Raw genomic sequence first — 23,190 nt, 5'->3', positions numbered from 1 at the left:
AAGAATTCAACCTTGAAGCCTGGGAAAAGAAGACCTCAAACACAATAAGTTAAAAAAAAATAATAATGAAAAGGCAGAGAAATACTACACAAATGAAGGAACAAACTAGAAACACAGAAGTCCAAATAAATGAAGAAGAAATAGGCAAACTACCTGAAAAAGAATTCAGAATAATGATTGTAAAGATGATAAAAAACCTTGAAAACAAAATGGAGAAATTATAAGAATCAATTAACAAAGACCTAGAAGAATTAAAGAATAAACATGCAGAGACAAACAACACAATTACTGAAATTAAAAGTACCCTAGAAGGAATCAGTAGCAGAATATCTGAAGCAGAAGAATGAATCAGTGAGCTGGAAGATAAAATGGTGGGAATATTTTCTGAAGAGCAAAATAAAAAAGAATGAAAAGAGCTGAGGACAGTCTCAGAGACCTCTGGGACCATATCAAACACACCAACATTTGAATTATAGGGGTCTCAGAAGAAGAGAAAAAGAAAGGGTATAAGAAATTTTTTAAGAGATTATAGTTGAAAATTTCCCTAGCATGGAAAAGGAAATAGTCAATCAAGTACAAGAGGCACAAAGAATCCCATACAGGATAAACCCAAGGAGAAACATGCCAAGACACATACTAATCAAACTAACAAAGACTAAACACAAAGAAAGAATATTAAAAGCAGCAAGGGAAAAGCAAGAAGTAACATACAAGGAAATCCCATACACTTAACAGCTGATCTTTCAGCAGAAACTCTTTAGGCCAGAAGGGAATGGCAGGATATATTTAAAGTACTGAAAGGGAAAAATCTACAACCAAGATTACTATACCCAGCAAAGACCTGATTCACAATTGATGCAGAAATAAAAAGCTTTTCAGACAAGCAAAAGAAAATTCAGTACCACCAAACCAGCTTTACAACAAATGTTAAACAGACTTATATAGTCAAGAAATACAACAGCAGAAAAAAGATCTACAAAATCAACCCCAAACAATTAGAAAATGGCAATAGGAACATATATATCAATAATTACTTTAAATGTAAATGGAAAAAAAAATAAATGTAAATGGTTTAAATGCTCCAACCAAAAGACATGCTCTGGCTGGATGTATTAAAAAACAAGACCCATATATATGCTGTCTACAGGAAACCCACTTTAGACCTTGAGACACATATACACTGAAGGTGAGAGGATGGAAAAAATATATTCCATGGAAATGGGAAGCAAAAGAAAGGTGGAGTAGCAATCCTCATATCAGACAAAATAGACCTTAAAATAAAGAAGATTAGAAGAGATAAGGAAGAACACTACATAATGATCAAGGGATCAATTCGAGAGGAAGACAAAACAATCGTAAATATCTATGCACCCAACATAGGAGCACCTCAATACATTAAAAAAACACTAACAGATGTAAAAGGAGAAATTGACAGTAACACAATAATAGTAGGAGACTTTAACACCCCACTCACACCGAAATATAAAATTAATAAACACAAGTCTTAAATGAGTCATTAGATGAGATGGATCCCATTGATATCTTCAGGACATTCCATCCAAATGCAGAAGAATGCACCTTCTTCTCAAGTGCACATGGAACATTCTCCAGGATAGACCACATCTCAAACCTCAGTAAATTTAAGAAAATTGAAATCGTATCAAGCATCTTCTTTGACCACAATGCTATGAGACTAGATATCAATTATAAGAAAAAAACTGTAAGAAGCACAAACACGTGGAGATTAAACAACACATTTCTAAAATAAGTGTACTGAAGAAATCAAAAGGGAAATCAAAAGATTTCTAGAAACAAATGACAATGAAAGCATAACAACTCAAAGCCTATGGGATGCAGCAAAAGCAGTTCTAAGAGGGAAGTTTATAGCAATGCAATCTTACCTCAGGAAACAAGAAAAACATCAAATAGACAACCTAACATTAACCTAAAGCAACTGGAAAAAAGAAGAAGAATAAAACCCCAAAGTTAGTAGAAGGAAAGAAATCATAAAGATTCAAGCAGAAAGAAATGAAAAAAGCAATAGTAAAGATTAATATAACTAAAAACTGGTTTTTGAGAAGATAAACAAAATTGACAAACCCTTAGCCAGACTCATTAAGAAAAAAACGAGAGAAGAATCAAATCAACAAAATTTGAAATGAAAAAGGAGAGGTTACAACAGACAATGCATAAATACAAAGGATTATAAGAGATTATTATGAACAATTACATGGCAATAAAATGAATAGCCTGGAAGAAATGGACAGATTCTTAAGAAAGTTCAATCTTCCAAGACTGAAGCAGGAAGACATAGAAATTATGAACAACCCAATTACAAGCACTGAAATTGAAGCTGTCGTAAAAAATCTCCCAAAAAACAAAAAGACCCATTACCAGATGGCTTCACAGGAGAATTCTATCAAACATTTAGAGAAGAGCTAATGGCTATCCTTCTAAAACTCTCAAACAATTGCAGAGGAAGGAACACTTCCAAACTCATTCTACAAGGCCACCATTATCATGATTCCAAAACAAGACAAACACAACACAAAAAATACTACAGGCCAATATCACTGATGAACATAGATGTAAAAATCCTCAACAAAATTTTAGCAAACAGAATTCAGCAACACATCAAAAATCTCATACACCATGATCAAGTTGGGTTTATTCCAGGGATGCAAGGATTCCTCAATGTACGGAAATCAATCAGTGTGATACATCATATGAACAAACCGAAAGATAAAAACCATATGATCATCTCAATAAATGCACAAAAAGTCTTTGACAAAATTTAGCACCTATTTATGATTAAAACTCTTTAAAAAATGGGCATAGAAGGAACCTACCTCAACATAGTAAAGGCCATATATGTGATAGTGAAAGTGAAACTGAAAGTTGTTTAGGTGTGTCTGACTCTGTGACCCCATAGTCCATGGAATTCTCCAGGCCAGAATACTGGAGTGGGTAGCCTTTCCCTTCTCCAGGAGATCTAGATCCCAACCCAGGGATCGAACTCAGGTCTGCCACATTGCAGGTGGATTCTTTACTAGCTGAGCCACAAGGGATATGGTATATGGTAAGCCTACAGCAAACATTATTCTCAATGGTGAAAAACTGAAAGCATTCCCCCTCAGATCAGGAACAAGACAAGGGTGTCCACTTTCACAACTATTATTCAACATAGTTCTGGAAATCCTAGCTAAAGCAATCAGAGAAGAGAAAGAAATAAAAGGAATCCAGATCAGAAAAGAAGAAATAAAGCTCTCAGTTTGCAGATGACATGATACTATACATAGAAAACCCTAAGGATAGTATCAGAAAATTACTAGAGCTAATCAGTGAATTTAGCAAAGTTGCAGGATACAAAATCAATACACAGACATCACTTGCATTTCTACATACTAACAGTGAAAAATCAGAAAGAGCAATTAAGAAATCAATTCCATTCACCATTGCAATTAAATATCAAGGAATAAACTTACCTAAAGAGATGAAAGAAATGTGCACAGAAAATTACAAGACACTAATGAAAGAAATCAAAGATGACATAAATAGATGGAGAGATATTCCATGTTCCTGAGCAGGAAGAATCAATATTGTGAAAATGACTATACTACCAAATGCAATCTACAGATTTAATGCAAACCCTATCAAATTACCAATGGCATTTTTCACAGAACTAAAACAAAACCTTTCACAATTCATATGGAAACACAAAAGACCTCGAATAGCCAAAGCAGTCTTCAGAAAGAAGAATGGAGCTGGAGGAATCAAGCTTCCTGACTTCAGACTATGCTACAAACCTACAGTCATCAAGACAGTATGGTACTGGCACAAAAACAGAAATATAGACAAATGGAACAAGATAGAAAGCTCAGAAATAAACCCATGTACCCATCGGTACCTTATTTTTGACAAAGGATGCAAGAATATACAATGGGGCAAAGACTGCTTCTTCAATAAATGGTCCTGGGAAAACTGGATAGCGACATGTTAAAAGAGTGAAATTAGAACACTTTCTAATACATACACAAAGATAAGCTCAAAATGGATTAAAGACCTAAATGTAAGACCAGAAACTATAAGACTCTTAGAGGAAAACATAGGCAGAACACTCGATGACATAAATCAAAGCAAGATCCTCTATGACCTACCTCCTAGAGTAATGGAAATAAAACCAAAAGTAAATAAGTGGGACCTGATTAAACTTAAAAGCTTTTGCACAGCAAAGGAAACTGTAAGGAAGATGAAAAGACAGCCCTCAAGAATGGGAGAAAATAACAGCAAATGAAGCAACTGACAAAGAATTAATTTCCAAAATATACAAGCAGCTCATACAACTAACTCAGTACCAGAAAAACAAATAACCCAGTCAAAAAGTGGGAAAAAGACCTAAACAAACATTTCTCCAAAGAAGAGATATAGATGGCTAACAAACATATGAAAACATGCTCATCAAAACTACAATCACCTCACACCAGTCAGAATGGCCCTCATCAAAAAGTCTTCAAAGAATGTTGGAGAGGGTGTGGAAAAAAAGGAACTCTCTTGCACTGTTGGTGGGAATGTAAATTGTTAGAGCCACTGTGGAAGACAGTATGGAGATTCCTTAAAAAACTAGGAATAAAACCACCATATGACCCAACAATCACAATCCTAGGCATATATCCTGAGGAAACCAAAATTGAAAGAGACACATGTATCCCATTGTTCACTGCAGCATTATTTACAATAGCTAGAACATGGAGGCAACCTAGATGTCCATCGACAGATGAATGGATAAAGAAATTGTGGTATATATACACAATGGAATATTACTCAGCTACAAAAAGGAACATATTTGAGTCAATTCTAATGAGGTGGATGAACCTAGAACCTATTATACAGAGTTAAGTGAGTCAGAAAGAGAAAGATATTGTAACACATATATACAGAATCTAGAAAAATGGTAGTGAAGAATTTATTTACAGGGCAACAGTGGAGAAACAGACATAGAAAATAGACTTATGGACATGGGGAGAGGGGAGGAGTGGGTGAAATGTATGGACAGAGTAACATGGAAACCTATATTAAAAAAAATAAAAGAAAAGCTTGTATGATGATCTCAATAGATACAAGAAAAACATTTGACAAAATTCAGCTTTCATTCCAGATTAAGGCTCTCAATGAAAATAAGACAAAAGGCCTCTTATTGAAAACCAGCTAATGTTGTGGTTAATATTTTAAAACAGAATAATTTCCTAAACAATATCAGGAACAAGACAGGTAATCCACTCATACTCAGTAAAATAATGTAATCTGGCTAGTATAATCAGGGAAGAAAAAGAAAAGGAGGCAGTAGTGGAAAAAGAAGTATAACTGTCTATTCACAAAAAGATAATTATGTAGAATCATAAAAAAATGACTAGAATTTTTAAGTGCATGTAGGTTGCAAGATAAAAGTCAGCATACAAAAATCAGTTTTATTTGCAATAGCATGAAAAATATTTTTTTGCTGACTTATCTAGCAAAGATGTGAAAGACCTCACTGAACATTGTAGACCATTGCAGAGAGCAATTTAATACCTAAATAACTGGAGAGAGAGAAGCTCATGTATTGACATGTATACTTTTATACATGGTCATTATCTAAGTGCTCAATATGATTAACATTTTTCTCATTTAAAAGATTTGTAGATTCAGAACAACTCCAGTCTGAGTCACAACAGGCTTTCTTTGAGTAATTGACTAGCTGATTCCTAACTTCATATAGAAGTTCAGAGGAGTCAGAGGAGCTAGAATAACAGCTTCAAAAAATAAAAGCTAAGTTTAGCGTAACAACTGCCTGATTTCAAGAATTGCTATAAAGTTATGGTAAACAAGACTGTGGTGTTAGCCTCAAGGACACATAGAGGAGTTGATCAAAATACAGAACCCAGAAATAAATCTGTTCATATATATTATTGTGTCAGAACTTATCAAACTATATAGTTTGAATGTATTCAGTTGATTCTTCATGTCTGCCTCACTAAAACTCTTGGGATTGATGTGAAAGTTTCTAAATGGTTGCCCTCTGTGTATTTATCTTATCACCTACTTGTTACATACCTCATATTGACAGGCATTGATATGCAACTCTCCACTTTTGAGTAGCATTGTTTAGAGACACTTCCAAGTAGACACCAGCTGTATAGAAGAATGTCTGTATTGTTCATAATAATAGAAAAACTAGATAGTCAACCAGACTATCCATCAAATAGGGGAATCAGTATGTAAATTACAGTATATTTTCACAGTGGTCTTTTCGATATATGTCTATGTGCAACAGTGTGGGTGAATTTAGGAAACAGTGAAAAAACAAGTCAAAGAAACATATTGATACATTTCAGAATGTATGGAAATTTTTTAAAGAAAAATTTTTTATTAAATCAGTTTCATTAAACACTCTGCCTTTGGAGAATTTTACGATTAAAGGAAGGGATTTATATAAGTGAAAAGCACGTGATATTTTCAGAGATGCTGCTCTTCATGAATGGCCTGTATAGCATATAATATATTATCAGGTATAATTTCCTTGAGTGTGACCACATTTTTATTCTTCGAAGATAGAATGCTGACGTATTTGGAGTAATGGGTCATGATATTTGGATTTAGAATAGTTAATGGTTAAGAAGGCTTTATATAGAGAAAAATAAAGCATGGTTGCAAAACTTCAACCATCTGTGAATCTAGATTAAAATTTTAGAGGTGCTCATTCTACTGCTTAGGCAAACTTGCTATTTTTTGCTGCTTATGTGGAAATTTTTCTGTTTATATTTTCTGTCTCTACCAGGATATATTTTAATAAGTTGTATTTTCCCAAGAAATTATTTATTCTTCTCTTCCAAATGTATTTGTAGCAAGTTGTGCAAAAAATAGCCTTTTAGGATAATACACCTTGTTTCAATGATTGCTTCTCCCTTATCATTTCTTTTTTTGTGTAGTTGTGATTTCTCCCACTTGTTTGTTGATTAGATTAGTCAGTGATTTGCCTTTTTTGTGAATTTTTTCAAAGAACCAGCCTTTTGACTTAATTTGTTCAATTTTTGTCTTTCTGTTTCTTTAACTTCTGATCATCTTAAAACTGCAAAAATTAAAGAAGACCTGTTTCACATATTCAAACAGAACACTAGAAACCTGGGAAAACGTACCTAGAATAGTCCTAAGACATACCTTAATAAAATTTTGTTGTTGTTCACTCACTCAGTCATGTTCCACAATTTGCAACCCCATGGACTGCAGCACCCCAGGCTTCCGTGTCCTTCACCCTCTCCTGAAGCTTACTCAGACTCATGTCCATTGAGTCAGTGATGCTGTCTAACCATCTCATCCTTTGTTGTTCCCTTCTCCTGTCTTCCATCTTTTCCAGCATCACAGTCTTTTCCAATGAGTCGGTTCTTCACATCAGGTGGCCAAAGTATTGGAGCTTCAGCTTTAGCATCAGACCTTCCAATGAATATTCAGAGTTGATTTCCTTTAGAATTGACAGGTTTGATCTCCTTGCAGTCTAAGGGACTCTCAAGAGTCTGCTCCAAAACCACAGTTCAGAAGCATCAATTCTTTGATGTTCAGCCTTCTTTATGATCCCAGCTGTCACATCTGTACATGATTACTGGAAAAACCAGTCATGTACAAAGGTCTGACTATACAGACCTTTGCTGACAAAGTAATGTCTCTGCTTTTTAACACACTGTCTAGATTTATAGTAGCTTTTCTTCTAAGAATCAAGCATCTTTTAATTCCATGGCTGCAGTCACCATCTGCAGTGATTTTGGAGCCCAAGAAAAGAAAGTCTGTCACTGTTTCCATTGTTTCCCCATCTATTTGCCTTGAAGTTATGGGACCAAATGCTATGATCTTGGTTTTCTGAATGTTGAGTTTTAAGCCAGCTTTTTCACTCTCCTCTTTTACGTTCATCAAGAAGTTCTTTAGGTTTTGTTCACTTTCTGCCATTAGGATGGTATATCTGAGCATATCTGAGCTTATTGATACTTCTCCCAGCAGTCTTGTTTCCAGCTTGTGCTTCATCCAGCCTGGCAGTTTGCATGATGTACTCTGCCTATAAGTTAAATAAGCAGGATGACAAAATACAGCCTTGATGTACTCCTTTCCCAATTTGGAACCAGTCTGTTGTTCCATGTCTGTTTCTAACTGTTGCTTCCTGACCTGCATACAGATTTCTCAAGAAGCAGGTGAGATGGTCTGGTATTCCCATCTCCTTAAGAACTTTCTACAGTTGGTTGTGATCCACACAGTCAAAGGCTTTAGCATAGTCAGTGAAGCAGAAGGAGATGTTTTTCTGGAATTCTCTTGCTTTCTCTGTGAGCCAGCAGATGTTGGCAATTTGTTCTCTACTTCCTCTGTCTCTTCTAAATCCAGCTTCAATATCTGGAAGTTCTCAGTTCATGTACTGTTGAAACCTAGCTTGGAGAATTTTGAGCATTACTTTACTCCATGTGAAATGAGTACAATTGTGCAGTAGTTTGAAAATTCTTTGGCACTGCCTTTCTTTGAGTTTGGAATGGAAACTGAATTTTTCCAGTCTTGTGGCCATTCCTGAGTTTTCCAAATTTGCTGGCATATTGAGTGCAGCACTTTCACAGCATCATGTTTTAGGATTTGAAATAGCTCATCTGGATTTCCATCATCTCCACTATCTTTGTTCATAGTGATGCTTCCTAAGGCCCACTTGACTTTGCACTCTAAGATATCAGGCTCTAGGTCAGTGATCACACCATCATGGTTATCTTTTTCTATATATAGTTCTTCTTTGTATTCTTGCCACCTCTTCTTAATATCTTCTGCTTCTGTTAGGTCCATACTGTTTCTGTCCTTTATTCTACCCATCTTTACATGAAATGGTCCCTTAGTATCTCTAATTTTCTTGAAGAGATCTCTAGTCTTTTCCATGTTGTTATTTTTATTGTTGTTTACCTCTGTTTCTTTGCATTGATCACTGAGGAAGGTTTTCGTATCTCTCTTTGCTATTCTTTGGAACTCTGCATGCAGATGGGTATATCTTTCCTTTTCTCCTTTGCCTTTTACTTCTCTTCTTTTCTCAGCTGTTTTTAAGGCCTCCTCAGACAACCAATTTTCCTTTTTGTACTTCTTTTTCTTGGGGATGGTCGTGATCACTGCCTCCTGTCCAGTGTTGCTGTTGGGGTCCTTTGATGGACCGGAACCTGGTGGTACGGAGTCGATGATAAGAAAGTAAAAGAGAGAAAGAGGCTGATATCCCCTGGTTTACGCAGAGGACCAATTAAGCCCTTGACACAGGGCTTGCATCGCTCACAAAGGCACCAGGCGCCCTCTCGAGGCTTCTCGAGAGGGTCTTAGAAGCCTGGGCAGGAAAGCGAGCACGACGGGTCTCCACGCTCCAGAGAGTCAGCCAGAAAAAGAGAGAGAGAGAGACAAAAAAAGACCCAGGGACTTAAGCTCTGATGAAGCAAAGGTGCTTTAACGATTTTTCTATGAGTATATATAGGCTATGGTACAAGAAACTTCTTTCGGGAATGATAGAGATCAGAAAGCCAAACATACAGTAACCGTTACCAAGGGAACAAGGGGTAATCCTAGTCACAAGTTCAGGAGACAATCCATATCTCATGAAGGGGGAGCAAGACTAAGCAGTTTTGTCAAAAAGAGAATGTTTACTAAAGGAGACCCAAGCCTGCCTCATACAATGACCTCAGTCCCTGGGAGCAGCATACTGTTCCGCTTGAAGAGGGACAAAGGATTCACGAGAGGCAGCACGTAGGCATCCTCCCATCAAATATTCCCTGACAATTCCCCGTTATTTATTTCTAATATTTGCAAGAAGAGTTCTGACCATCAGAGTTTGTTTAGTTTTGACAATCTTTGCATGAAGACAATGGTAGACAACAAATATAATTGTTAAGATAATCACCAAAATTATAGTTCTAGACCCAATGCTATGAGTAAGGCTTTGAAACCATCTATGTGGGTCTAGCCCAGATAGTTGATCAACTAATTGTTCAGCTAAAGTTTCCATATTAATGGAAGAGGGCAGATTATTAGAAAAGGTTTCAAATATTTCTTTTTGTAATAATTGTACATTCAGAGAGGCATTATCATGTATGTTTTGTAAATGAAACTTGATTTGTTCACAGTTGTAGGCACTATTATTGAAATGAACAGGAGAAACACAAAATTGAGTAGAATTCCAATCACATTTTAGCATCACCTGTTTTTGTACATTGATCTCCAATCCATTTGATGGCTCTTCTCAGTTCCTGTATTTCTTCTTGAATTTCCTCATCTATCTGAGTCTGAGTGGCCCATATAGTATGGGCATCTTTAGTCCAATTTTGAATAAAATTATGTGTCTGAATAGAGGTTTGTAAAGCAACACCAGTGACAGCAGCAGTGGTGCAAATGGCTATTAATCCCAAAATACTACACATCAGCCATCTAATGAATCATTTATATCGCCGGAGCAATTTAGTAAGCAACCGGGAAGCAAGTCCAGCCATGGGACCTTCTTTCCAGAGCCGTTGGAGATTTATTGGTAATCATAGACTATGTCGAGATCGAAGAATCAAAAGAGAGTCATATCTCAAGGAAATAGAGGAGTTAAGACAAGTATATAATCTGCAATTTATGCAAGTTATAGAACGTGAAGTCTTATTGAATTTTAAGTTTCCTATAGCTACAACAAAAGGAAATGGAACACAGGCTTGTATAAAATATGATTGATTATAGTGAAAGAAATAATTGCTATGTCTACGATTGGTCCTTGTGAAATGTCTGGTCCAAGTCCCAAGTTCCTCAGTGCTTGCAGCAAGCTTCCAGATACCCCATTGTCCAGGCCCAGTCTGTTTATCGAGGACGATTCGAGGACGAGGCGGGGGGCCATTCCACTGTCATGCCATCCAAGAATTCCTTTGTCATGGTGATGCTCCATTGTAGTATTGGTAACCTTCCATGCCACTTGAGTAATGTAATCACTTACAGTACTGTTAATATCATCTGAGCAGTTAGATAATCACATACTGTGGGGTCCCCAATCAACAATTGTATGATTGGCTAGAAACATTAATTTCCCTGATTTGGCCTGACATTTGTCCCAATGAACAGGAATATATTTAAAGTTCTTATTAGTAAACCCTTGGCATGTTGTTCTTTGTTCTTTCCCTAATTCTTTCCCTAAAGTTTCAGTAGTATAAATATGGTTCACTGACAAAGAAAGGGCAGTAAATAATCCAAGCAGTGTCCGAAAATCCTTTCTTGGAGGCAGGACGAAAGCCCAAGTTGTTGACTAACGTTTATACATAATTCTGCTTGGCTCATACATAAAGGAAGGACTTCATAACCTAAAGAGATATTAATTAGTTTCCCTTCTTCTTCAGGGTGTGAAGGCCCTTTAAAGCTCTAGGGAGAAGGCATATGTGTGGAGTCATTAGTTAATATGATTGGTCCTCTCTCCATCCAATCTAGGATCTGAAGTAAAGGGGGGTTGGTATGTAAGCCCAGTAAGTGTGATTTATTGATTCAGCTTCAGCAGGGGAGGCACAAGCAAGCAAAGGAAGCAGAACAACGAAAACATTTTCAGGATTCCGAGGCATTCCCTGTTGAGAAACCAGATTTTCAGCTTAATTAGTGAGTGTTTTTATTTGTCCCCAAGAGGGGAGATCAAGGTTGATGCCACCGAGAGTGGCGTTTCTGGAGATTTTTAAAGCTGTCATGGCCCGTATTGGAATTTCTTCTTCCTGGGGTTTTTGTTGTCTCTTCTCTATCCTGAAGGCTGGGCCCCCCCTGGCTTGGATCTTCCGAAGACGAAGCCATGTGAGCTCGTTGGATCCATCTGGGGAAATACAAGCATACCCCTTTCCCTGTAAGATTAATTTCCCAGGTTTCCATTGTTTATTTAACCCGTCTTGGTACCAAATGGGCAGAGGCAGAGAAGAATCCTTCAATTCTTCGAAATGTTTTTCTGCTGTAGTCAAGATATCTCCTTGTGGTAAGTTTAAAAAATTTAAAACAAATAAAGCTGTATTAACAATAGTTGTAGGTTTAGAAAATATCTTATGTTGGAATTTAGTAAAGTCTGTTTTAGATGAGGAAAATAGCAGTGTTCCCATGTATTTTCCTCTTTTTAATTTCTTTATTTGTAATTTTAGTGTGTGATGTGCTCATTTGACTATGCCTTGCGCTTGTGGATTATAAGCAATGCCGGTAATATGTTTAATAGAAAAGGATTGTAAAAATTGTGTGAGATATCTTGAAGTGTAGGCAGGGCCGTTGTCTGTTTTAATAGAGCTGGGAGTTCCTATCATAGCAAAGCAGGCTAGTAAGTGAGTTATAATGTGGTGTGTAGCTTCACTGCGAAGAGGTGTGGCCCATATAAAAGAAGAATTGGTGTCAATGCAGACATGTAGGAAGGAAGATGGAGAACGTTCAGGACAGTGAGTTACATCCATCTGCCATAGTTCATTAGGTTGCAGTCCCCGAGGATTAGCACCTTGTGCAATGGGCCGAAGATGTAGGGGCTTACAAGTAGAGCAATTATTAATAATTTCTTTAGCCTGGCAGTATGGAATTTTCCATAGTTGGTGTAGGGAACCAGCATTTTTGTGCAGCAAAGCATGTTGTTCTTCCAGAGTAGCAAAAGAAACAAGTTTATCAGCCTGTTCATTACCATGAGTCATGGGACCAGGAAGGGAGGAATGTGCCCGAATATGGGTAATATAAATGGGAGAAGTGTGGTTTCTAGTAATGGATTGTAATTCTGAAAAAAGTTGTTGAATAATAGGTTGATTGGAATTTATAATAGAGGTTTCTATATTTTTTAATACAAAAACTGAATATAAGGAATCAGAGACTATGTTAATGGGGTGAGGATGTAGGCAAATAACTTGAACAAGAGCATATAATTCGTTTTGTTGAGCAGAATGGAACTTAGTGTAAAAGACTTTATATTCTTTGAGAGATCAGAATGAGGCTTTGGCATTTTTAGTTCCATCTATATAAAAAACTTCAGCTTGTGGTATAGGCTGTGAGCTGACAATGTGGGAAATAATAAATTCAGTATTTTTGAAAAAATTCCATAGCTTGCTAGATGGATAATAGAATGAAATTTCTCCAAAATATTCTAGAAAGGCTATTTGAAAATCGGTGGAAGTTTGTAATGGATTCTCAAATTGAAATTTATTGATAGGTATTACAATTTTATGAGGATCAGAGCCAATCAGAGTTTTAGTTCTATTTCTTCCACTGATAATGATAAGAACAATTAAATTAAGGTAAGGTGTAAGTGACTTTACTCCTCTAAAATGTGTATAGATCCATTTTATTGGGTGTTCTTGTTGGGCAAGAAGTCCTGTGGGAGAATGAAGAGAGGGCAGTACAAATAATTCTAGAGGTAAATTTAATCTGATGCGAGTAAGAAACTGTTTTTGTAATTTATTTTGCGCTAGAGTTCCTCTCATGCTTCTCGAGAAAGTGAACAAGGGCTGTCTAAATTAGGATCTCCTTTCAAAGTATTAAATAGATTAGTTAGTTGATAATTAGCAATGCCTAATGAGGGTCTAATCCAATTTATATTGCCCAAGAGTTTTTGAAAATCATTTAAAGTTGATAATTTATCAGTACGAATCTGAGTTAATTAGGAATAATACACTGTCTATTAACAATAAATCCTAAGTAATGGTAAGGTGTAGAGGTTTGAATTTTTTCAGGGGCAATGATTAACCCAGAGTTTTTTAAGCATAGTTGAGCTATATCAAACACGTGTTGAGTTTCTAAAACAGATGGAGCAAAAAATAATATATCATACATATAATGAATAACAAGAAAGTCAGGAAACTGTTTTCTCATGGGCTCAAGGGCTTTAGCCACATAGTATTGACACATGGTGGGAGAATTCATCATTCCGTGAGGCAGCACAGTCCATTGATATTGTTTATGAGGCCCTTTGTGGTTAGAAAAAGGGAGAGATAAAGCAAATCTCTCTCGGTCTAAAGGCTGTAAAGGTATATTAAAAAAGCAATCTTGTAAATCAATAATAATAGTATGCCAGTTTTGAGGAATAGTAGTAGGTGATGAGATTCCTGGTTGTAATGCACCCATAGGTTTCATAGATGCATTAACTTTTCTAAGGTCTGTTAAGAGGCGCCATTTGTTATACTTCTTTTTTATAACAAAAATAGGAGAGTTCCATGGAGAGCAAGCTTCCTCAATATGTTTCAATTCTAATTGTGTGTCTATAAGTTCTTTAGCAGCCTGTAATTTTTCTTTTATAAGGGGCCACTGCTCTGTCCAAATAGGCTCATCATTCTTCCAAGTTATTTTAATAATTGCTTTGTTTGTTAAATGAGCAGTGGCCCCTAGGAAAAATGTGGAATGTATATTTGAGTCTGCCATTGCATAAGTAAGTCCCTTCCTATTAGATTAAAGAATATCACATAAGGTCTTAATGTTGCAGGTTGGCCTTCTGGTCCCCCACATGGGTATATTTGAACACTTTGATAAACTTCTTGTACTTTAGTTTGAGAAATTCCTGCAATTTGGCAAGAGACCTTTTCTACAGGCCAGGATTTGGGCCATAAATATTTGGAAATAATAGTAATATCAGATCCAGTGTCGAGGAGACCAGAAAATCTTTAACCATTAATTTTGATATCTATATTTGGTCGGGCATACTCAGATACTAATGATGTCCATAAAGATTGTTTTTGATCTGTACTGCCGAATCCATCTGTCTGTACATTATTAGAGGAGTTAATAGAAATGTAAGGTAAAAGAAGTAATTGAGCAATTTTGTCCCCCTTTTTGAATTGCCATAGAATCTGAGATGACATCATAATTTGAATCTCTCCTTTATAATCTGAATTGATTATTCCAGGGTGAACAGTAATTCCTTTAGAAGTCAGACTAGATCGGCCAAGCGAAAGACCGAAAGTTTGTGGGGGCAGGGGTCCAAAAAGTCCGGTAGGCACTCTAGTAGGGACTGCTTGAGGGTAAAGGAAAAAATCATTTAGGGCTGGTATATCGACGGCAGCACTGCCGGATGTTGAGGGTTTGAGGGAAAAGATAGAATTTGCCCCTGATTTTTGTTGTAGGGGACTTGAGGGGTCCCCTGTTTGGAGTTTCCTGGAATAGGTTTTCCATCAATATCAAATTTAAATTTACAATTTTTGGCCCAATGCATTCCTCTACAGCAGCGAGGGCAAATTCTTGATATTTTATTAGCCTTCTTAGGGCAGTCCCTTTCTAAATGATTTTTATCTCCACATATAAAGCATCCTTCATTTCCCTTTCTAAAGGTAGCAGCCGTTGCCTCAACTAGCATTTGCATATTTTGAGTTTCTGATCCTAGATTGCAACAAGCTTTCAAATAATCAATAATAGTTCCAGTCGCACGAATTGGAGCGATAGCTCTTTGACATTCCTGATTTGCATTCTCATAAGCAAATAATCTCTCTAGCTGTCTTTTAGCTTCTTCTCTGATTACAGTACGGAAAATAGCCAAAAAATCAGCATAACTTTCATTAAGTCTGTGTAATATTTTAGTGTAATTACTTGTAGGCTCTCCTTGAGGAGTAATTCAATCCCAAGGTTCAAGGGCCACTGTTTTTAATTGTTCATGCAACAAAGGAGGGCATTGTATTTGAGCTTCTATAGTATCAAATTGTCCGGAGCCAGTTAACATTTCATAGGTAATTTGATTTTGGGGAGTGCCAGCTCGAGCATTCTTGTTAGCATGATCTCTGGCTATATCATGAAGCCACATTGTCCATTGAAGATATTCTCCGGGTTTAAGGAGAGCTTTTATTAAAGTTCACCAATCATAGGGAATAAAGTTTCCAATAGAAGATGTCCCAACATTTAGAAGCTCTCTTGTAAAAGGCAAATGTGGGCCATACATAGTTACAACCTTTTTCATTTGTTGCATGTGGAAAAGATTAATACTGTCATATTGAGGTATTATGTGCCCTTGAGTGTCAGAATTTCTTAAAACTGGAAGGACAGAAAAACCATTGGCATCAGAAACTTGTGACTGCAAGGCCAGTAAATCAGAGAGTCTCTGTTGCTGAGGAAAGTGGATAAGTGCTGATTTTTTGTAAGTGTGAGTCTGCGTCAAGGACTTACCATAATTGTTCATAAGAGTGTTGCCAGTTTGGGTATCAAGAAATGCCTCAGGAGAGTCGTTATCAGAATCATTAAGTTTTAACAAAGGAGAGACCTCTGGATATGTGCCTGCTGGCAGAGGAGAAGGAGGAGGAGGAGTTGGAGCAGCCAGGGCAAGGCTAAGAGGAAAGTTTTGAAATATTTTATGTTGTTCTAATTGAGCCTTTTGTGAAGTTTCATCATCTAATTCATATTCATGCAATAAGTGCTCTATCTGTTGTCGAATATCATGAGGGCTAAAATTACCTTGAAATGGTAGCATTACAGCTTTAATGAGAGCCCAAAGGGCCAAAAATCAATTGGAATATTTTCTCCCTGCCCGGCAGCTTGTTCAACATTTTCTTTGACCTGGTGCCAAATTTCTAAATCAAAACTGCCTTCATCAGGGAACCAGGGATTATGTTCAACTACTGTTTGAAGGCAAGCCTCTATTCATCGGTGTGAAACCAGAAGTCCCTGAACTTTAAACAAATGGTGAAGTAAAGTAGAAAAATGATGGGGCTTTCCAGCCATTTGACCCATGCCTTAGTACTTACCGACCTCAATAGGTCCCTGAGTCACTCCACCCAATATGCCACGTATACCAGTGTCCCAGTTTCTTGGTGCCCCTTGTTGGGGTCCTTTAATGGACCGAAACCTGGTGGTACGGAGTCGACGGTAAGAAAGTAAAAGAGAGAAAGAGGCTGATATCCCCTGGTTTACACAGAGGACCAATTAAGCCCTTGACACAGGGCTTGCATCGCTCACGAAGGCACCAGGCGCCCTCTCGAGGGGGTGAAAGCACAAAGTGCCTTCTCGAGAGGGTCTTAGAAGCCCGGGCAGGAAAGCGAGCACGACGGGTCTCCATGCTCCAGAGAGTCAGCCAGAGAAAGAGAGAGAGAGAGAGAGAGACAAAAAAAGACCCAGGGACTTAAGCTCTGATGAAGCAAAGGTGCTTTAACGATTTTTCTATGAGTATATGTAGACTGTGGTACAAGAAACTTCTTTCGGGAATGATAGAGATCAGAAAGCCAAACATACAGTAACCGTTACCAAGGGAACAAGGGGTAATCCTAGTCACAAGTTCAGGAGACAATCCATATCTCATGAAGGGGGAGCAAGACTAAGCAATTTTGTCAAAAAGAGAATGTTTACTAAAGGAGACCCAAGCCTGCCTCATACAATGACCTCAGTCTCTGGGAGCAGCATGCTGTTCCGCTTGAAGAGGGACAAAGGACTCATGAGAGGCAGCACGTAGGCATCCTCCCATCAAACACTCCCTGAGAGTTACAAAGCTTTATCCATAGTTCTTCAGGCACTCTGTCTCTCAGATCTAATCCCTTGAATTTATTTGTCACTTCCACTGTATAGTCATAAGGGATTTGATTTAGGTCATACCTGATTGGCCTAGTAGTTTTCCCTATTTTCTTCAATTTAAGTCTGAATTTTGCAATAAGGAGTTAATAAAACTAGTAGACCTTAAAAATGAAGTTTTAAAATTCTTATCTTTATTATTTATCTGTTTTTACCTTTATTTCTTCCTTCATGCTTTCTACTTTCTTTTACATCATATTGTCTTTTTCTAATTTTTTAAATTTATTTATTTATTTATTTATTTTTTATTTTTCAGTGGGTTTTGTCATACATTGATATGAATCAGCCTTAGAGTTACACATATTCCCCATCCCGATCCCCCTCCCACCTCCCTCTCCACCCAATTCCTCTGGATCTTCCCAGCCCACTAGGCCCGAGCACTTGACTCATGCATCGCACCTGGGCTGGTGGTCTGTTTCACCATAGATAATATACATGCTGTTCTTTCGAAACATCCCACCCTCACCTTCTCCCACAGAGTTCAAAAGTCTGTTCTGTACTTTTGTGTCTCTTTTTCTGTTTTGCATATAGGGTTATCATTACCATCTTTCTAAATTCCATATATATGTGTTAGTATACTGTAATGTTCTTTATCTTTCTGGCTTACTTCACTCTGTATAATGGGCTCCAGTTTCATCCATCTCATTAGAACTGATTCAAATGAATTCTTTTTAACGACTGAGTAATATTCCATGGTGTATATGTACCACAGCTTCCTTATCCATTTGTCTGCTGATGGGCATCTAGGTTGCTTCCATATCCTGGCTATTATAAACAGTGCTGCGATGAACATTGGGGGTGCACGTGTCTCTTTCAGATCTGGATTCCTCAGTGTGTATGCCCAGAAATGGTATTGCTGGGTCATATGGCAGTTCTATTTCCAGTTTTTTAAGAAATCTCCACACTGTTTTCCATAGTGGCTGTACTACTTTGCATTCCCACCAACAGTGTAAGAGGGTTCCCTTTTCTCCACACCCTCTCCAGCATTTGTTGCTTGTAGACTTTTGGATAGCAGCCATCCTGACTGGCGTGTAATGGTACCTCATTGTGGTTTTGATTTGCATTTCTCTGATGATGAGTGATGTTGAGCATCTTTTCATGTGTTTGTTAGCCATCTGTATGTCTTCTTTGGAGAAATGTCTGTTTAGTTCTTTGGCCCATTTTTTGATTGGGTCATTTATTTTTCTGGAATTGAGCTTCAGGAGTTGCTTGTATATTTTTGAGATTAATCCTTTGTCTCTTTCCTCATTTGCCATTATTCTCCCAATCTGAGGGCTGTCTTTTCACCTTACTTATAGTTTCCTTTGTTGTGCAAAAGCTTTTAATTTTCATTAAAATTTTCATTTAATTTTCATTTGTTTATTTTTGGTTTTATTTCCAATATTCTGGGAGGTGGGTCATAGAGGATCTTGCTGTGATTTATGTCAGAGAGTGTTTTGCCTATGTTCTCCTCTAGGAGTTTTATAGTTTCTGGTCTTACATTTAGATCTTTAATCCATTTTGAGTTTATTTTTGTGTATGGTGTTAGAAAGTGTCCGTTTACTTTTCTGTATTTTTAAATTTATTTTTGTATTAGATATAGTTGATTTACAGTGCTGTATTAATTGCTACTATCCAGCAAAGTGATTCAGTTACCTGTGTATAAACATTTTTATTTATGTTTTTTTAACTTTTTAAAATTTATATTTATAAATAAACATTTATTTATGGAAACATCTTTTCCATTATGGTTTATCACAGAATATTGAATATAGTTCCCTGTGCTGTACAGTAGGACCTTATTGTTACCCATTCTATATGTAATAGTTTGCACTTGCTAAACACAAACTCCCACTTCATCCCTGCCCACTCTCCCTCACCCTTGGCAACCACAAGTCTGTTCTCTATGTTGTGAGTTCATTTGTGTTTTGTAGTTACGTTCATTTGCGTTATATATTAGATTCCACATATAGGTGGTATTACACAGTATTTGTCTTTCTGTGTCTGACTTACTTCACTTAGTGTGATAATCTCTAAGTCCATCTATGTTGATGCAAATGGCACTATTTCATTCTTTTTTATGGTTGAGTAGTATTCCATCATACATATGCACCACATCTTCTCTATCCATTCATCAGTTGATGAACATTAGGTTGTTTCTATGTCTTAGCACTGCTGTGAGCATAGCAGTGCATGTATCGCTTTGAATTACAGTTTTGTCTGGGTATATGCCCAGCAGTGGGATTGCTGAATCATATGGCATCTCTATTTTTAGCTTTTTGAGAAACCTGCTTAACTGTTTTCTGTAGTGTCTGTACCAACTTATGTTTCCACCAGCAGTCAGACTACCTTTTTATATCCAGAGTTTACTCATTCTGTTTTCTTCTTCTTTTTTGTCCTTAGTCTTTGGTTATTATTTTTGGTGCTGTTATGCCTTTCTTGTTGCCATTTATTAAATTTTCAGTCAAATCTGTTTTCTCTTTGTGCTATAAGTATGCTTGGGCTGCTCTAACAGAACACCATAGACTGGGTGGCTTATGAGCAGAAATTCATTTCCTCACAGTACTGGAGGCTAGTTGTTCAAAATGAAAGTGCCAGCAGCATTCGTTTCTGATGAGGTCTCTTTCCTCAGCTTGCAGACATCACCTTTTCACTGTCCTCAGATGGCCTTTTCTCTGCGGCACATGAAGAGCAAGTGAGCTCTGGTGTCCTTTCCTCTTCTAATAAGGATGCCATTTCCATTGGATTCGTGCTCTACCCTTATGAACTCATTTAACCTTAACCAGTTCTAAAAATTTTTGTCTCCAAGTACAGCCACATCAGGGATTAAGACTTCAACATTTGAATTTGAGAGGGGGGAAGTAATTCGGTCTTTTATCAGATTCTTTGCAATTTAACTCCTGAAGTCACTTGGTCTTTTTCACAGTTTTGACTAGCTCTTGCCTCCTTAGTTGCCCATTACTCCAGGTCCGTTCATATGGGTTTCCTAGTAGTCTGACGTTTATCAGAACTGAGATATCATTCAGTATTTTCCCACTTACAATGGAACTTTTTCTTTCTAGGAGTAATTTTAATTGTGGTTCAGTTCAGTCACTAAGTTTTGTCCGGCTCTTTGCAACCCCATGGACTGCAAAACGCCAGGCTTCCCTGTCCATCACCAAGTCCCGGAGCTTCCCCCAACTCATGAGACTGAGTCAGTGATGCCATCCAACCATCTCATCCTCTGTTCTCTTCTCCTCCTGTCTTCAATCTTCCCAGCATCAGGGTCTTTTCCATTGAGTCAGTTCTTCACATCAGGTGGCCAAAGCATTGGAGTTTCAGCTTCAGCATCAGTCCTTCCAATGAATATTCAGGACTTATTTCCTTTAGGACTAACTGGTTTGATATCCTTGCAGTCCAAGGGACTCTCAAGAGTCTTCTCCAGCATCACAATTCAAAATCATCTATTCTTTGGCAGTCAGGTTTCTTTATGATCCAACTCTCACATCCATACATGACTACTGGCAAAACCATAGCTTTTGACTAGACGGGCCTTTATTGGTAGAGTAATATCTCTGCTTTTTAATATGCTGTCTAGGTTTGTCATAGCTTTTCTTCCAAAGAGCAAGTGTCTTTTAATTTCATGGCTGCAGTCACCATCTGCAGTGATTTTGGAGCCCAAGAAAAGAAAGTCTGTCACTGTTTCCATTGTTTCCCCATCTATTTGCCATGAAATGATGGGACCAGATGCCATGATCTTAGTTTTCTGAATGTTGAGTTTTAAGCTAGCTTTTTCACTCTCCTTTCACTTTCTTCAAGAGGTTCTTTAGTTCTTTGCTTTCTCCCGTAAGTATGGTGTAACATCTGCGTATCTGAGATTATTGATATTTCTCCCAGTAATTTTGATTTCAGCTTGTGCTTCATCCAGCCTGGCATTTTGCATGATGTATTCTGCATATAAGTTAAATAAGCAGGGTGACAATATACAGCCTTGACGTACTCCTTTCCCAATTTGGAACCAGTCTGTTGTTCCATGTCCAGTTCTAACTGTTGCTTCTTGACCTGCATACAGATTTCTCAGGAGGCAGGTAAGGTGGTCTGGTATTCCCTTCTCTTTTAAGAATTTCCCACAGTTTGTTGTGATCCACAGAGTCAAATGCTTTGGCATAGTCAATAAAGCAGAAGTAGATGTTTTACTGGAACTCTCTTGCTTTTTCGATGATCCAGCAGATGTTGGCAATGTGATCTCTGGCTCTTCTGCCTTTTCTAAACCCAGCTTGAACATCTGGAAGTTCATGGTTCATGTACTGTTGAAGCCTGGCTTGGAGAATTTTGAGCATTCCTTTGCTAGCATGTGAGATGAGTGCAATTGTGCGGTAGTTTGAACATTTCTTTGGGGTTGCCTTTCTTTGGGATTGGAATGAAAACTGACCTTTTCCAGTCTTGTGGCCATTCCTGAGTTTTCCAAATTTGCTGGCATGTTGAGTGCAGCACTTTCACAGCATCATGTTTTAGGATTTGAAATAGCTCATCTGGAATTCCATCACCTCCACTATCTTTGTTCATAGTGATGCTTCCTAACGTCCACTTGACTTTGCACTCCAGGATATGAGGCTCTAGGTGAGTGATCACACCATCATTATCTTTTTTTATATATAGTTCTTTGTATTCTTGCCACCTCTTTTTAATATCTTCTGCTTCTTTTAGGCCCATACCATTTCTGTCCTTTATTGTGCTCATCTTTGCATGAAATGTTTCCTTGGTATCTCTGATTTTCTTGAAGAGATCTCTAGTCTTTCCTATTCTATTGTTTCCCTCTATTTCTTTGCATTGATCACTGAGGAAGGCTTTCTTGTCTCTCTATGCTATTCTTTGGAACTCTGTATTCAAATGCATATATCTTTCTTTTTCTCCTTTGCCTTTTACTTCTCTTCTTTTATCAGCTATTTGTAAGGCCTCTTCAGACAACCATTTTGCCTTTTTGCATTTCTTTTTCTTTGGGATGGTCTTGATCACTGCCTCCTGTCCAATGTCACCAACCTCTGTCCATAGTTCTTCAGGCACTCTGTCTATCAGATCTAATTCTTTTAATATATTTGTCACTTCTACTGTATAATCGTAGGGATTTGATTTAGGTCATACCTGAATGGCCTAGTGGTTTTCCCTACTTTTTTCAGTTTAAGTCTGAATTTGGCATTAGTGAATTCATGATCTGATCCACAGGCACCTTTCAGTCTTGCTTTTGCTGACTGTATAGAGCTTCTCCATCTTTGGCTGCAAAGAATATAGTCAGTCTGATTTTGGTATTGACCATCTGGTGATGTCCATGAGTAGTCTTCTCTTGTGTTGTTGGAAGAGGGTGTTTGCTGTTACCCGTGCATTCCCTTGGCAAAATTCTGTTATCCTTTACCCTGCTTCATTTTGTACTCCAAGGCCAAATTTGCCTGTTACTCCAGGAATCTCTTGATTTCTTACTTTTGCATTCCAGTCCCCTGTAATGAACAGGACATCTTTTTTGGGTGTTGGTTCTAGAATGTCTTGTAGGTCTTCATAGAACTGTTCAACTTCAGCTTCTTCAGTATTACTGATTAGAGCACAGACTTGGATTAATGTGATATTTGTGTTTAATCACCTCTTAAGTTCTCTGTCTCATCTTTTACATGTATTTATAATACATGGTAATATGTGATATGCAAAGAGTCAGTCCTC

At 37.4% G+C, this 23,190-nt stretch overlaps 1 protein-coding gene across 2 annotated transcripts in view; it reads left to right on the top strand.

The window, feature by feature from the left end:
• ZNF33B (zinc finger protein 33B) overlaps positions 1 to 23,190 on the top strand; it is a 60,319-nt gene that overhangs the window by 24,472 nt on the left and 12,657 nt on the right. The gene's annotated exons all lie outside the window — the stretch shown is intronic.

Source organism: Muntiacus reevesi, chromosome 2, assembly GCF_963930625.1.
Source record: "Muntiacus reevesi chromosome 2, mMunRee1.1, whole genome shotgun sequence".
Lineage (NCBI taxonomy): Eukaryota > Metazoa > Chordata > Mammalia > Artiodactyla > Cervidae > Muntiacus > Muntiacus reevesi.
This window is presented reverse-complemented; position numbering and strand designations above follow the sequence as displayed.